The sequence below is a fragment of the Engystomops pustulosus genome, chromosome 11, assembly GCF_040894005.1.
Source record: "Engystomops pustulosus chromosome 11, aEngPut4.maternal, whole genome shotgun sequence".
Classification (NCBI taxonomy): Eukaryota; Metazoa; Chordata; class Amphibia; order Anura; family Leptodactylidae; genus Engystomops; species Engystomops pustulosus.
This window is the reverse complement of record NC_092421.1, coordinates 48,304,609-48,317,091: the sequence shown is the minus strand read 5'-3', so window position 1 is coordinate 48,317,091 and position 12,483 is coordinate 48,304,609. Positions and strand designations below refer to the sequence as shown.

Genomic DNA, 12,483 nt, shown 5'->3' with positions numbered 1-12,483 from the left:
GATTGTGTCAATTTATTTATGTGACCTTCAAGCCTGTCACTTTGTCACATTAATCAGCATGGTTGTACATTGGCTTCTCTCACAGTGTGCCTATTGTCAGTGGTTTACAAACAGTATGGAACAAGAAACAAATGTGTTGTGTAAAGTTGTTTGTGGCTTTGTGTTAAGGATGAGCAAACACTTGGGCAGCCCAGAATTTATTCGATTTCTTGGCTAACATGACTCCTAGACAGTGCATGGATTAGCGTCCTCAATGATTGGAGTGCGGAGCAGGGGCTATTTGCTACCTACCTCTTTAGCATTTTGCATAATTACAATTTATTAAAGTTAAAGTTCAAAGGTTGTATTCCAATAAATATTTTTTTATGTTCTACCTAAATAACTGGGTATTGTATCATGTATGTGGCAGTAGGAGTTAGGGAAATTGATCTGTCGGAGTTTCCGACTCCACAGCCCTGGCCAATTTTTAGAATTTTGGTATAGAGGAGTAACTGACTGGGGCAGCTCTCTGCCAATTTTCCATAGAGAAAAACAACTGGGCTTTGACATTCAAGATGATCAACCTTTTTTTCTGTTGTGGAAGAGTCTAGAAGCCCCTTCGTTGTAAACATAAGATGGTTAGCCGGTCCTGTTGTATATCATTTTAATGTGACTAGACCACCACACTTGTGAAATTGCATAAACGCATGCATACTGGACCTATTTTATTGCAGTAGCTATTCTTTTATTTGTCATTTTGTTGATTCTAGATCTTGGTATAATGTAACAAGTACAAGACTTACATTTATAATGTGTCATAGTTAGTTCTTAAATGATTTTATACTAAGCCCTTTTAACCTACCTTTGTCCATTTGGCTTCAGTAACTATTTCTTACGATGCAGTCTTGGATGGTATGGTTCACATTGGTCTTGATGTCAGGGCATTGTACATGTGACAATGTCTAAAAACATAGTAATCCACATAAATTATAAAAGCATGCTGATCTATAGTAAGTCATGGAAAACCTGAGACGCTTCAGTCCTCCTGCTCTGTTGTTGGTTACTGACACTTCAGCACAATAACGTATCCGTACGTGGCAGGTACTTCTAGAAAAGCGTTTAGCGTTTTATAGCTTTGGCAGAACATTTGCCAGGATTTCAAATACAGTACCAATAGTATGGAGTAAAATCATTGATGTCATGCCAATGAAGTCCTAAATGTGCGCTCCAGAGAAATATTGGTAATTCGGAACAGTTTTGGTCAGCGCAGCTAAGTGCAGGTCTTTTCATTCAGCTCTGTTCCAGGTTTTCTATTAACTTGGCAGAAAAACTCTACAAACTATCCTGGATTGACTTCTATGTTGGAATGGCTAAATGGTCTTCTGTTAACTCTATCTAAAGGCTGCAATAATAGAATAAATGCACCTGTGCTCAGCCACACACAAATCTATTAGTAATGGGCTGGATCAGAATTCTTGCACAATGGCGTACATGCTTTTGTAAATAGTTGATGTTGGCTTTAAATGTCTTTGAGAATGCATGAAAAATGGAAAAATGGAGAAAAGCAGAACATCCTCCTCCCATAGATGGTGGCATTCACTGCTATGTTCACAGTTCACGCATACTGCTCTATTTTTATCATCTTTTTCTCACAGTGCATTATTACTTCTTCTAGAAGCCTGATTATATTGTTTTTTTTGTTTGTTTTGTTTTTTTAAAATTCTTTCTGAAAAGGATCCTGTCACTTTGTACTGCATGCACTCTCTACAAGAGGTTTGTGTTAAAGGATTCAGTATAACTGCCTGATTATTTAATTGCCTGATTATTTTAGGAGTCCAGTGGGAGGTCCTACTCAGTGCTTTACATGCATACAACATGTTTGGACTGACACTCTAGGGTATCAGAGAATCATCTTGTTAGCCCAGGTTGTAACACATTATAATGAGCCCCCATGATCCAGGAGAAGACAATGGGGGACATTTACTTAAAGTGTCGGTGTCTGCACTGGCTTTGTTACCTACCTGCTCTCGGAAAGAAGACACACATTTAATATTGTGGAGCTGTGCAGAGACATTTCTGGCGCCGAGACCATTTTCTGTCCCTGGGACCAAAATCTGTCCTGAGCACCAGAAATGTGTCCGTATTAATTGTGTCTGAGTTTCCACTCCGCCAAAGCCACGCCCCTTTTCGGAGAAGAGTCGGAGCAGACGGAAAAAGGCATTTTTTCTGACGCCGCCAGCTAATAAATAGGTTTGAGACCAGAACATGTGGTGAGAGCGCTACAAAACTGGCTGAAACGCCATAGTAAATGTCCCTCAATGGCTTTGGAGAAGATTGAGGCCATTAGTTGACAGAAAGACCTTTTATTTTTTAGGGTTATTCACAAATAATATGGATTAGTGGATTTTATAGATGGTAGATTTTCCATAGGGATTTTACAGATGGAGGGTGGGCCTCCAAGATCACCTCTGGAGGTCCCATTTTACCCAGGGTGACCCTGATCACTAATATTTCCCATTGCTCTCTCTGGCTGCGTTCACACGTTCCATCTGGATTGTGTTTGAAAAACGGACAAATTGGAGAAGAACATTTCAACTAAAATGTGTTCATGTGTTTGTTGCCGATCACATGCGTTTCAGTCCAGACACATATATGATCAGGCTAAGCCCCTCTTCGTTCTGTATGGATTCCAGACGAAACGTGTGAATGCACCATCAACCCTGCAAGGCCTAGAGATTATAGTAAGTAACAAACCCCTCAAAACTATACATTGATCTGCTTAGCAGAAGATGGAAAAAAATAAAACGCCTGTGAAGTATACAAAAAGTTTTTTGGCTTGATTATTCATCATTCTGTTAATCTGATCACAACGTCATTGTTCACATAGTGAGTAAACACAGATGAAAGCCCAACCATTGTTGTATTGAAAAGGTGAAATTGGAGAACTGTCAAATTTGACAAGTTATATTGTTGTCTGGCACCTGGAGTCCTCCTGTTTAATAGGTTAACAACAGATCCATGTTTTCCTTATAGAGCTATGAAACACATTGTGCCAAATATTGTATACTCCACATTTCTATGGGTAACAGAAAGCTCTGGACGTTCCCTTATGCCTGATGGGTCTAGCAGAACATATGTAGATGAGAATCACACAAGCTTTCCTATTGTGTTAACTTGCGTAAATCGTGTGAGGACTTTTCATGATCTGTAATGTACATAGCTTTCTACCTTACTGAATAAAAAACAACTAAACTTCAATAACACCAAACTTACAGCAATGGTTACCTTATCACAATAACTTCTTTCCATATGTACTTCTGGTGTGCTATGTATGCCAGGTACATCAATAGGATTGGACCAGGGGGGCATTCACACATGGGGGAAGATTTATCATCAGGTTTCTGAGGTAAAACTGTTCTAGTTGCCCATGGAAACCAATCAGAGCTCAGCTTTAATTTTATAAACAGCTGTGGGAAAGTGAAAGGTGAGCTCCGGTTGGTTGCCATGGGCAACTAGAACAGTTCTGCACCAAGAGACTTATGATAAATCTGCCCCATGGTGTTAAACAGCTGAAGAGAGAATTGCCTAATTAAATTTAGCATTTGTGTTTACAAAATGTGACCGTTAATGTATAAGTTAACATTATGTTAACACATGTGTTGAAATGTTTGTTAACATCACATTAACGGATGCGTTTTGTAAAGGCAAATGTTAACATCAATTTAATTAGACAAATCTCTCTTCAGCTGCCGCAGTGCGTTTTGATGTGCATACCGTACCTTATACGCCACGTGTGATTGCTCCCTATGTGACACTGATCTAAATTAAAAGTCATTTTAAAACCATAGCAGTAACAACTTTGCTCATAATGAAATGTCTGAGCAGTTAAGATACTGAATTCCTCTTCCTTCCTTAGAGTTGCAGCTGCCGGAGAGAAGGAAACAAGCCTAGTGTTTATTTATACACGTGGATAATGGAAGTTCCGAATTCTCAGGCCTGTTTTCTTCTGGCTGATGTAATGCTTATTGTTGATTTTCTTCAGGATATTGTCCTCCATGTATCATCCTGACCTACAAACTGTATAAAATATGTGTAGTTACATAAAGTGATATTTATAGCGGTGTGATTGGAAGGGGTTCTTATCAGTTCATGGTGTTAAGATTTTCATGACCTGTGTACTGCATCACTCAGCACCATCACGGCTGGTTATTTTGGGCGTACTTACGTGCCACCTTTCATGTGAAAGGTTTGACAAGTGAAAAGTTTTGATTAAGCCTCGCCATGTCAAATGCAAGAAATGTCTGACTGGCCAAACTACTTGAGGACCATGCTGTGGTTCAGGTGCTCACCTAAGGAAGGCTCCTCAAAGTCCAGAAAAAGCCAACCCAACTTGGAGGATAGCAGACGCTATTTCTTACTGGTTAATGGAGATTTCACCAGCAGAATCAATTTTTCTGGTGGGCTCAAGAAACTCCAGTGCATTCTAGCTTGTAACAAATGTGCCATGTCTAAATACACTCTTAGGCTATATTCACACTGCCGTTGCCCGCGCGTACCGTACCGTAGCGGGCAACGGCAGTGCACGGGGAGAGGAGGAGGAAGTGAGCGCAGCTCACCCCCACCCCTCTCCATAGGAAGTAATGGTGTTCCTCTAAAATGTTTAATTGCTGCTGTGATATTTATGATGTGTTACCAGGACCTTGTTATAGATTTGATATATCCCAGTCCAGATATTATCACACTGTTTTTTTTTTGTGTATCTCTTTTAATGGGGTGTTTTAAATACTTTTTTCTGGTCATTGTGTATGACTGAAGTGATGAATAAAGATTAATTATGTGTGTATTGGTGACTCAAAATCATGAAAGAAAGCTGCTTGACAACAAACTGGTAGTAGTTTATTAGGTCAATTTCTGCTGACAGGTTCCCTTTAAAATGGAAAACCCTTTTTAGGCAACACAACTAATTGGCATTAAAGATTCTTGCTCCCATTAACTTTTCATTGCTTCTCAGGTGTCGTTTGCTGGAGACCAAAGCAGAAATTACCTTTCAGCTGACCTCTCCAGTACCTATTATTAGCTGTGCCTTGGGAGGTCTGCTGTACCTGGTCCAAGAATGAGATCTTTATGGTTACATGGAGATACAAACTTGTCATCTGCTGCTTTTTATAACTCTGTGATTCTCATATCATTTTTACGTCTCTTATTTACCAGGCGTTTGCTGTTAAAGGGGTTTTACCACGAAACAATTTAGGCCCTATCCACAGGATAAGGCCTAACTTGCTGATTGGTAGGGTCTCAATAATGAGAAATTCACAGATCACAAGAATGGAGGTTCAGAGGTACCCCTCTTTCCTCCCCGAGATTAGCGGAGCAGCTGCATTTCTGCGCTGCCCTGTTGCTCTTTATGGAGCTAACAGAGATTGCTGAGCAGGGCGCGGAGGTACATCAGACCCCATCAGACTCCCCGTTCTTGTGATCTGTGTGGGTCTTTCTCACTGTGACTTATACTGATCGTTTTCATGGGAAAACCCATTTAGGGTTAGAGAATGTCCACTTAGGGTTACTGCTATCCTTGTGGATACCCTGGTTGTGTCTGGTTACATACAGGTTTTAGTTTAGTAGAATTGGTCTCTCGCTCTTCCTTAACCAAAGGATATGACCAGCTTCAGGCAATGTGACTTAACTTGCATTGTCATCACCATAGACAAAGGAGTAAGTCAAATTTGACCCTTGTCTGAACTTCCTGTGAACATGTACTTACAGTGGGGGCTAGAAGGAAGGAGTGGGAGATAGTTGTGTCCTAGAGATTTTCTTTTCAGAATCATAGAAATGGTGGAATCATCCTTGCCGTCTCCAGACTATTTGGTATTAGTGTTACATATTGGTCATATCAGGCCAATAGAAAGGGTGGTTCCATTTATTTACTGCGTCAAACACCATACTTTGCAATACCCCAGCATAATCCAACATTCAACTGAACAAATGTCACACATGGTTCAAAGATAGGTCCAAATATGCCCTACCCGATTCCAGCAAGCTGTTATATTATATAGGCAAAGGTGTAAAGGAAATATACCATCAAAATCCATCAAAATAAACCTGGCACACTTGCTCATCTTATATTTTTTATCCATGGCCTCCTTCCTTCAAAAATCAACTTTTAAAATTATGCTAATGGGCCAGAAGGGCTCTAGGAGTTTACTGCTGCAGCTTCCCAGTCTGCTAAACTGCCCCTCTCCCCCTCCTGCAGCATTTCACTCCCTCCCTGCTTTAAGGGTCCATTCACACGCGGTATGCCCGCCGTGTGCTGGAGGTGAGGAGGAGGTGGCCCCTCCTCCCTCCATAGAGAATAGCGGCGCACGGCAGCACATCCGCCAAAAGATAGAGCTCTATCTTTTTATGGTGTGCGACCCGAATCGGTGCCACGCCGCTATTGCCGTCTATTGGGCCGTCCCCGCAGATGGCCATGTGAATGAGCCCTAATATTGCATAGTGGGAAGGGGAAAGTGCTGCTCCACACTGTAACAGACTGAAGCTACATCATAGATGGTTCTGGTAACACCCCCATGATGGTAATTGTAAAAGTTGATTTTAGAAGGAAGTAGACCATGGATAACAAATATAAGAATATTAACATACCCATAGTCCCAATGTCTGGATCTATGAGTAAGCGTCCCTGGTTTATCATGCTTGATTTTGATGGTACCATACCATGCTGGTTACTGTATAATCCATTGGCCAACACCTATTTAGTACATTTAAGTACAAAACCATGGACTGTTCTGCAGGAATCGGCTGATTTCATTATATATTTGATTACAATGATTATAACAGTATCATGCCCATTCCTCATACAACCGACAGCTGATATTTTAAGGCAAACCATTGCTAACCTGCTCTATTAGGCATATTGCTTATTGTAGTCATTCTATCTTATATTACACCTTGTGCACCTGTTACCCCTTAATCCCGATTTGGCAACTATTCTGGGCATCCATGCTGAAAATAATTCTTTAATTAAATTGATAACCTCTTAAACCAGAGTGGTAATTAAAAGCTATTATACATTTTACTGCTGGTATGAAGCCAAAATAAATCCTTTGGAAATTGTGCCTGTAAGCCCCCGTGGTCGCTGTATTTTCCATAAAACACCTATGGATTCTGTGAGGTTTCCTTTCCATGGAGATGTCGTTACCTGATCCAAAGCTGTTTGAGAACTTAACAGGCTGAAAGTTTTACTTTTTAATCCCCTTGGCTGGGATTCTGACCCCTGGAAATGGAGCCTGAAGTGAGTTTTTGGCAGAGTAACCGTTTAATGATAGTAACAGTTTTGGAAACTATGTCGTTTATTGGTTTCTAGATAGTTGCCGGTCAGATTTCTACCTGTTGTTTGGATGTATCTGTGGTTTTTAGAGAATAAATATCTGTTGTAACCTGAAAGCCAGTTTCACTATTGCCATCATGTAGCGGGCTAATGTAAGTTGTCTTAAGTACAGAGGAACCCTGAATTAAGGAAACCCAACATACAGGTGACCCCTAGTTACAGATGTTCCTCTTGGCCCACTGTGACCTCTGGTGAAGCTCTCTGGATGCTTTACTCTAGTTCCAGGCTGTAATTAAGTTTTATTCATAATCCTTGTTCCCATGACAGCAACAAAAAAATAAAAATTAATCGAATTTTCACTCAGACAAAAGAAAATTTTGTCTGAAGCTACAATTATAAATTCCTACTTACATACAAATTTAACTTTAAATGGTTTTTCCCATGAAACAAGTTATGCCCTCTCCAGCTAACTTGCTGATCCGTGGGGGTGTCAGTAATTGGACTCCCACAAATGGGCACTGGTCAGTCTCCATCAGCTCCATACAGATGAATGGGGCAGCCTGGCCATGCACATTCTGCTGCTCCGATCATCTCGAGGAGTAACAAGGGATCCAAGTGGGGTACATCCTGTGGATAGGGCCTAACTTGTTTTGTGGGAAAACCCCTTTAAGAACAAACTTAAAGAACCAATTTTGTACATAACCCGGGAACTGTCTGTTTATTATTTTATAAATGTAAGCTGGCCATGTCACATAAGACATTATTAAAGTTCAGCACTCCTTTTCCAGAGGATAGCAGGACCTCCTTGCATCATATATCACTTTGTTTGGAGTCGCGCACTGTGGTTGGTCTATGACATCAGGTCTATGCACGATCATGTGAGAGCCCTTGTTCTCCTTATCCCAGAAGAATTATGCAAAATGATGCTGTAATCTGTCAACTATAACCATGGGTTAAAGGGACACCATCACCATCTTTTATCCCGACCCTTCTTTTATCCCATCTCTTATTAACCCGATTGTCTATGGAGCATCCTTAGTGATTTTACTTTTCTCTGAACCTTTTATAGAAGATGGCTGGGACTCAAGATTCCCCGAATGTCACCATAGCAGCTGTGTTAGTAGGGACAGATTGTCTCCTAGCAGAAGATGCATGTGATGTATATACAGAACCATAGTCTTCATGTAGTGATTGCAGGAAGTATCAATTACATAATGTCCGCCTTGTTGAGCTTGTTGTGTCATGTTTCGGGGCCGTTAATAATTGATTTATCTGTATTTATGGGAGTTACTTTTTCTTTTTATATTTTACATCTGTCATTCTACAACAGCAGACGTAGTTTCAGCTGAACATACACTAAATACCTACCAGTCACAAGCATGATTCCAGAAGGTCATATGTTATAACAGCTGCCACCAGATAAAGCAACGCTATAGTGATCAGACTACTGCCTCCATGAACACATGATCTATGGTTCCACTCTCCTCTCTTGTCTGAGTGTCTACGTCAATTGCATTTTTTTTTTTGGTTAGAGATAGATCCCAGTTAAAAAATAGTAAATATTTCAGGTATAATTCCAGAAAAAAAATCTTCTAAATAGCATATTTGGAATAATTTTTATATGGCCAAGCAAGTTTCTGATGGCTACTTTTCTTCTGATAATTGTATATAAAAAAATTGCCAGACAGCTACCAGTATATTTTCCCACCCCCTTTCTCCCTTACACATGGGTGCTAGGTTTGACTGAGCATACATGTGTTCAATGGAGAAACTAGAGAAACTACTGAGGGCACCTCTGGTGGTGACTTATCTCCATGGAGAGCAATGGATGAGAAGATTCATCAAACTTATCCCTTTTTCCCCTGACTTCATAAATATTGGAACAATCACTCTACATTTGTTGGCTTCGGCCGAGCCATGAATAACAGATTGGTGTTATTATATTGGTGCTGCTTAAGATTTTTGGTTGAGAAAGTTAGGCAAAAGTTCTTCTGTAGCTCCCATGTCAGGTTTTACACTTTGTCCTATCCATATTATACATTTTCCGCTATTGTCTGGTCCCCAAAGGTCAAGTTCCCCTGACAATTAGTATGCTGGGACATTTCTATTTCAATTCAATTTATATTTCAATTTATAATATGAATTCTGTCTCATTTATCTGTATACAGCATTGTTATTAAGATTTTTCTTCTCCTTTCTACCGACAGGTATATATTATAAAGGTAACCTGGTCAGACTCCACACAACATGTCATCTACCGAAGATACAGCAAGTTCTTTGATCTTCAGGTAGGTTGTTGTCTACTAAATTCCAAGATCTGACAAAAAAATGGCAGATAGTGTGATCAAAAAGAATATAAAGAGATTATTGCCAGCTAATATTTAATAGGATTTACCTCTAAAATAGAAACTACATGTAGAAATTAGTAATAAAAACATTTGTCGGGCTGCTTAACCTTCTTCAATACATTAAATGGACTTTTCTTTATAGAACTCTAACCTAGGAAATATGGTTCTTCACTTCCCCTCCACTTTCTGTGTCGTTTCATTGAGAGGGTAGAACTTATTACCGTATACACTCGAGTATAATCCGAGACCCCTAATTTTACCACCAAAAACTGGGAAAACCTATTGACTCGAGTATAAGCCGAGGGTGGGAAATGCATTGGTCACAGACCCCCCCCAGTAAATAGCCAGCCAGCCCCCTGTAGTATACAGCCTGCCAAGCTTGCCCCCAGTAGTATACAGCCATCCCAGCCTGCCCCCAGTAGTATACAGCCTGCCCCCAGTAGTATACAGCCTGCCCCCAGTAGTATACAGCCTGCCCCCAGTAGTATACAGCCTGCCCCCAGTAGTATACAGCCTGCCCCCAGTAGTACACAGCCTGCCCCCAGTAGTATACAGCCTGCCCCCAGTAGTACACAGCCTGCCCCCAGTAGTACACAGCCTGCCCCCAGTAGTATACAGCCTGCCCAGCTTGCCCCCCGTAGTATACAGCCTGCCACCAGTAGTATACAGCCTGCCCAGCCTGCCACCAGTAGTATACAGCCTGCCCAGCCTGCCACCAGTAGTATACAGCCTGCCCAGCCTGCCACCAGTAGTATACAGCCTGCTCCCAGTAGTATACAGCCAGCCCAGCTTGCCCCCAGTAGTATACAGCCAGCCCAGCCTGCCCCCAGTAGTATACAGCCTGCCCCCAGTAGTATACAGCCTGTTCAACATTAAAAAAATAATTTAACTTATATACTCGATGTCCCGATGTCCGTGCGGCTCCTCTTCTTGCTTCTGCTGGGCGCCGCCATTGCTCTCCCCCGGCCGGCAGGCGCATAGTATGATGCGCCGCTGCTGACGTCATACTAGGTGCCGAAAAACATGGTGGCGCCCAGCAGAAGAAAGAAGACGGGCGCGGAAGCAAGAAGAGGAGCTGCGCGGACTTTGGGGGAGCAGCGCTGCACATCGGGGCCACCGGAGGGTGAGTATATAAGTTTATTATTTTTTAAGTATTTTTTACTTTGCATTGACTCGTGTATTAGCCGAGGGGACGTTTTTCAGCACATTTTCTGTGCTGAAAAACTCGGCTTACACACGAGTATATACAGTATTTTATTTTTTTTATGGGAATTTAGTTTTGTATACATTGCCTCTAATATGGTGATGTCATGTAAACAAGTGACACATTTTAACCTTTCTGGTTTATAGAATTCCCAATGTATACAATGTAATTTACAATGTAATGTAAAGCAATACTCAATTGATTCCTTCTGGTAGTTATCTCGAACTCTATTGTCATTTAGCTCAGTTGTTACTCCCAGTGGGCTAAAGATGCCTGGTGTGCACTAAAATCGGATTATGAGCGTTATAGTAGGTCCTACCAATATACTGTTAACATTGAACTGCATGACCCTTCTGGCCAATGAAGGGGTTAAAGACTAATGTGGAAAATAGTGCATTTTCGACATAGCCATTTCCTTTGAAAATACCTACTGAAATGTATCTTTATACAAGTATGACTGAGGATTGTGTGCGCTTTTGTTAACATATTTAATACCCTAGATCCATTTTCTAGAATATATTCGCCCAGTCTCCGGGTCTTTCCTGGTATATTTGAAAAAGTTCTCATCAGGCCGAGCCTGTCAATGGGGTTAGTGTTATGGGCAGGAAACGTTGTCTCAGTATTGGAGAATAAGTCTTGAAAGCTTCTATTGATAAGTGAATGGGTGCCTAGCGTCAATGGAAGGCACCCACTGCTTTTATGTTCTGCCCTATACCATATGGAGTCAAGTTAATTAAGCATTTGGGATTAACCCTTTTTGCACATCTGTATGTTGTATTCACTTGCAGCTAACTATGTCACTGTGTGCTCTATGGGCAAATGCTGTAAGCAGACCTTAAATGAAGATATTGGGGTAGGAAGATTACATTGCAGTTTTATTGGAAATTGTTCTAAGACTTCAAAACTTCAGTGATTTTGCAAGATATGTTAATTTAGTATTATAAATTATGGTATTACGCTATGTAAAAGTATATATTATTACAGTATGTACAAGCACATAAATCAATATTAGATATTACTCTGGTTCAAACAAAAAACAAAATGTTTTTATAACTAGGTATGTGGTCAGGATAAGGCGGCATCCTCTAGGCCTAGAGTAGAGGCTATGCTACCATCACCATAAACAGGGAGCATCCTCTATACCTAGAGGAGAGGGGGTTCTACCATCACCATAGACAGGGGGCATCATCTACACCTAGAGGAGAGGAGATTCTACCATCACCATTGACAGGGAGCATCCACTACACCTAGAGGAGAGGTGGTTCTACCATTACCATAGACAGGGGGCATCATTTACACCTAGAGGAGAGGCGGTTCTACCATCACCATAGACAGGGGGCACCCTCTATACCTGGAGGAGAGGAGGTTCTACCATCACCATAGACAGGGGGCACCCTTTACACCTAGAGGAGAGGCACTTCCACCATCACCATAGACAGGGGGCGTCCTCTGGGCCTAGAGGAGAGGGGGTTCTACCATCACCATAGACAGGGGGCATCCTCTACACCTAAAGGAGAGGCAGTACTACCATCACCATAGACAGGGGGCACCCTCTACACTTAGACGAGAGGCAGTACTACCATCACCATAGACGGGGGGCATCCTCTACACCTAGAGGAGAGGGAGTT

At 41.3% G+C, this 12,483-nt stretch overlaps 1 protein-coding gene across 3 annotated transcripts in view; it reads left to right on the top strand.

Annotated features, from left to right (window-relative positions):
• Positions 1 to 9,514: 9,514 nt before the first annotated feature.
• Positions 9,515 to 12,483, top strand: part of SH3PXD2A (SH3 and PX domains 2A) — a 168,539-nt gene continuing 165,570 nt past the window's right edge. For 2 of the 3 annotated variants that reach the window (XM_072129540.1, XM_072129541.1), the window contains exon 1: positions 9,515 to 9,591. The gene's annotated coding sequence lies outside the window, so the exon portion shown is untranslated. The remainder of the gene's footprint in view (positions 9,592 to 12,483) is intronic. The other variant, XM_072129534.1, reaches the window with a different exon arrangement.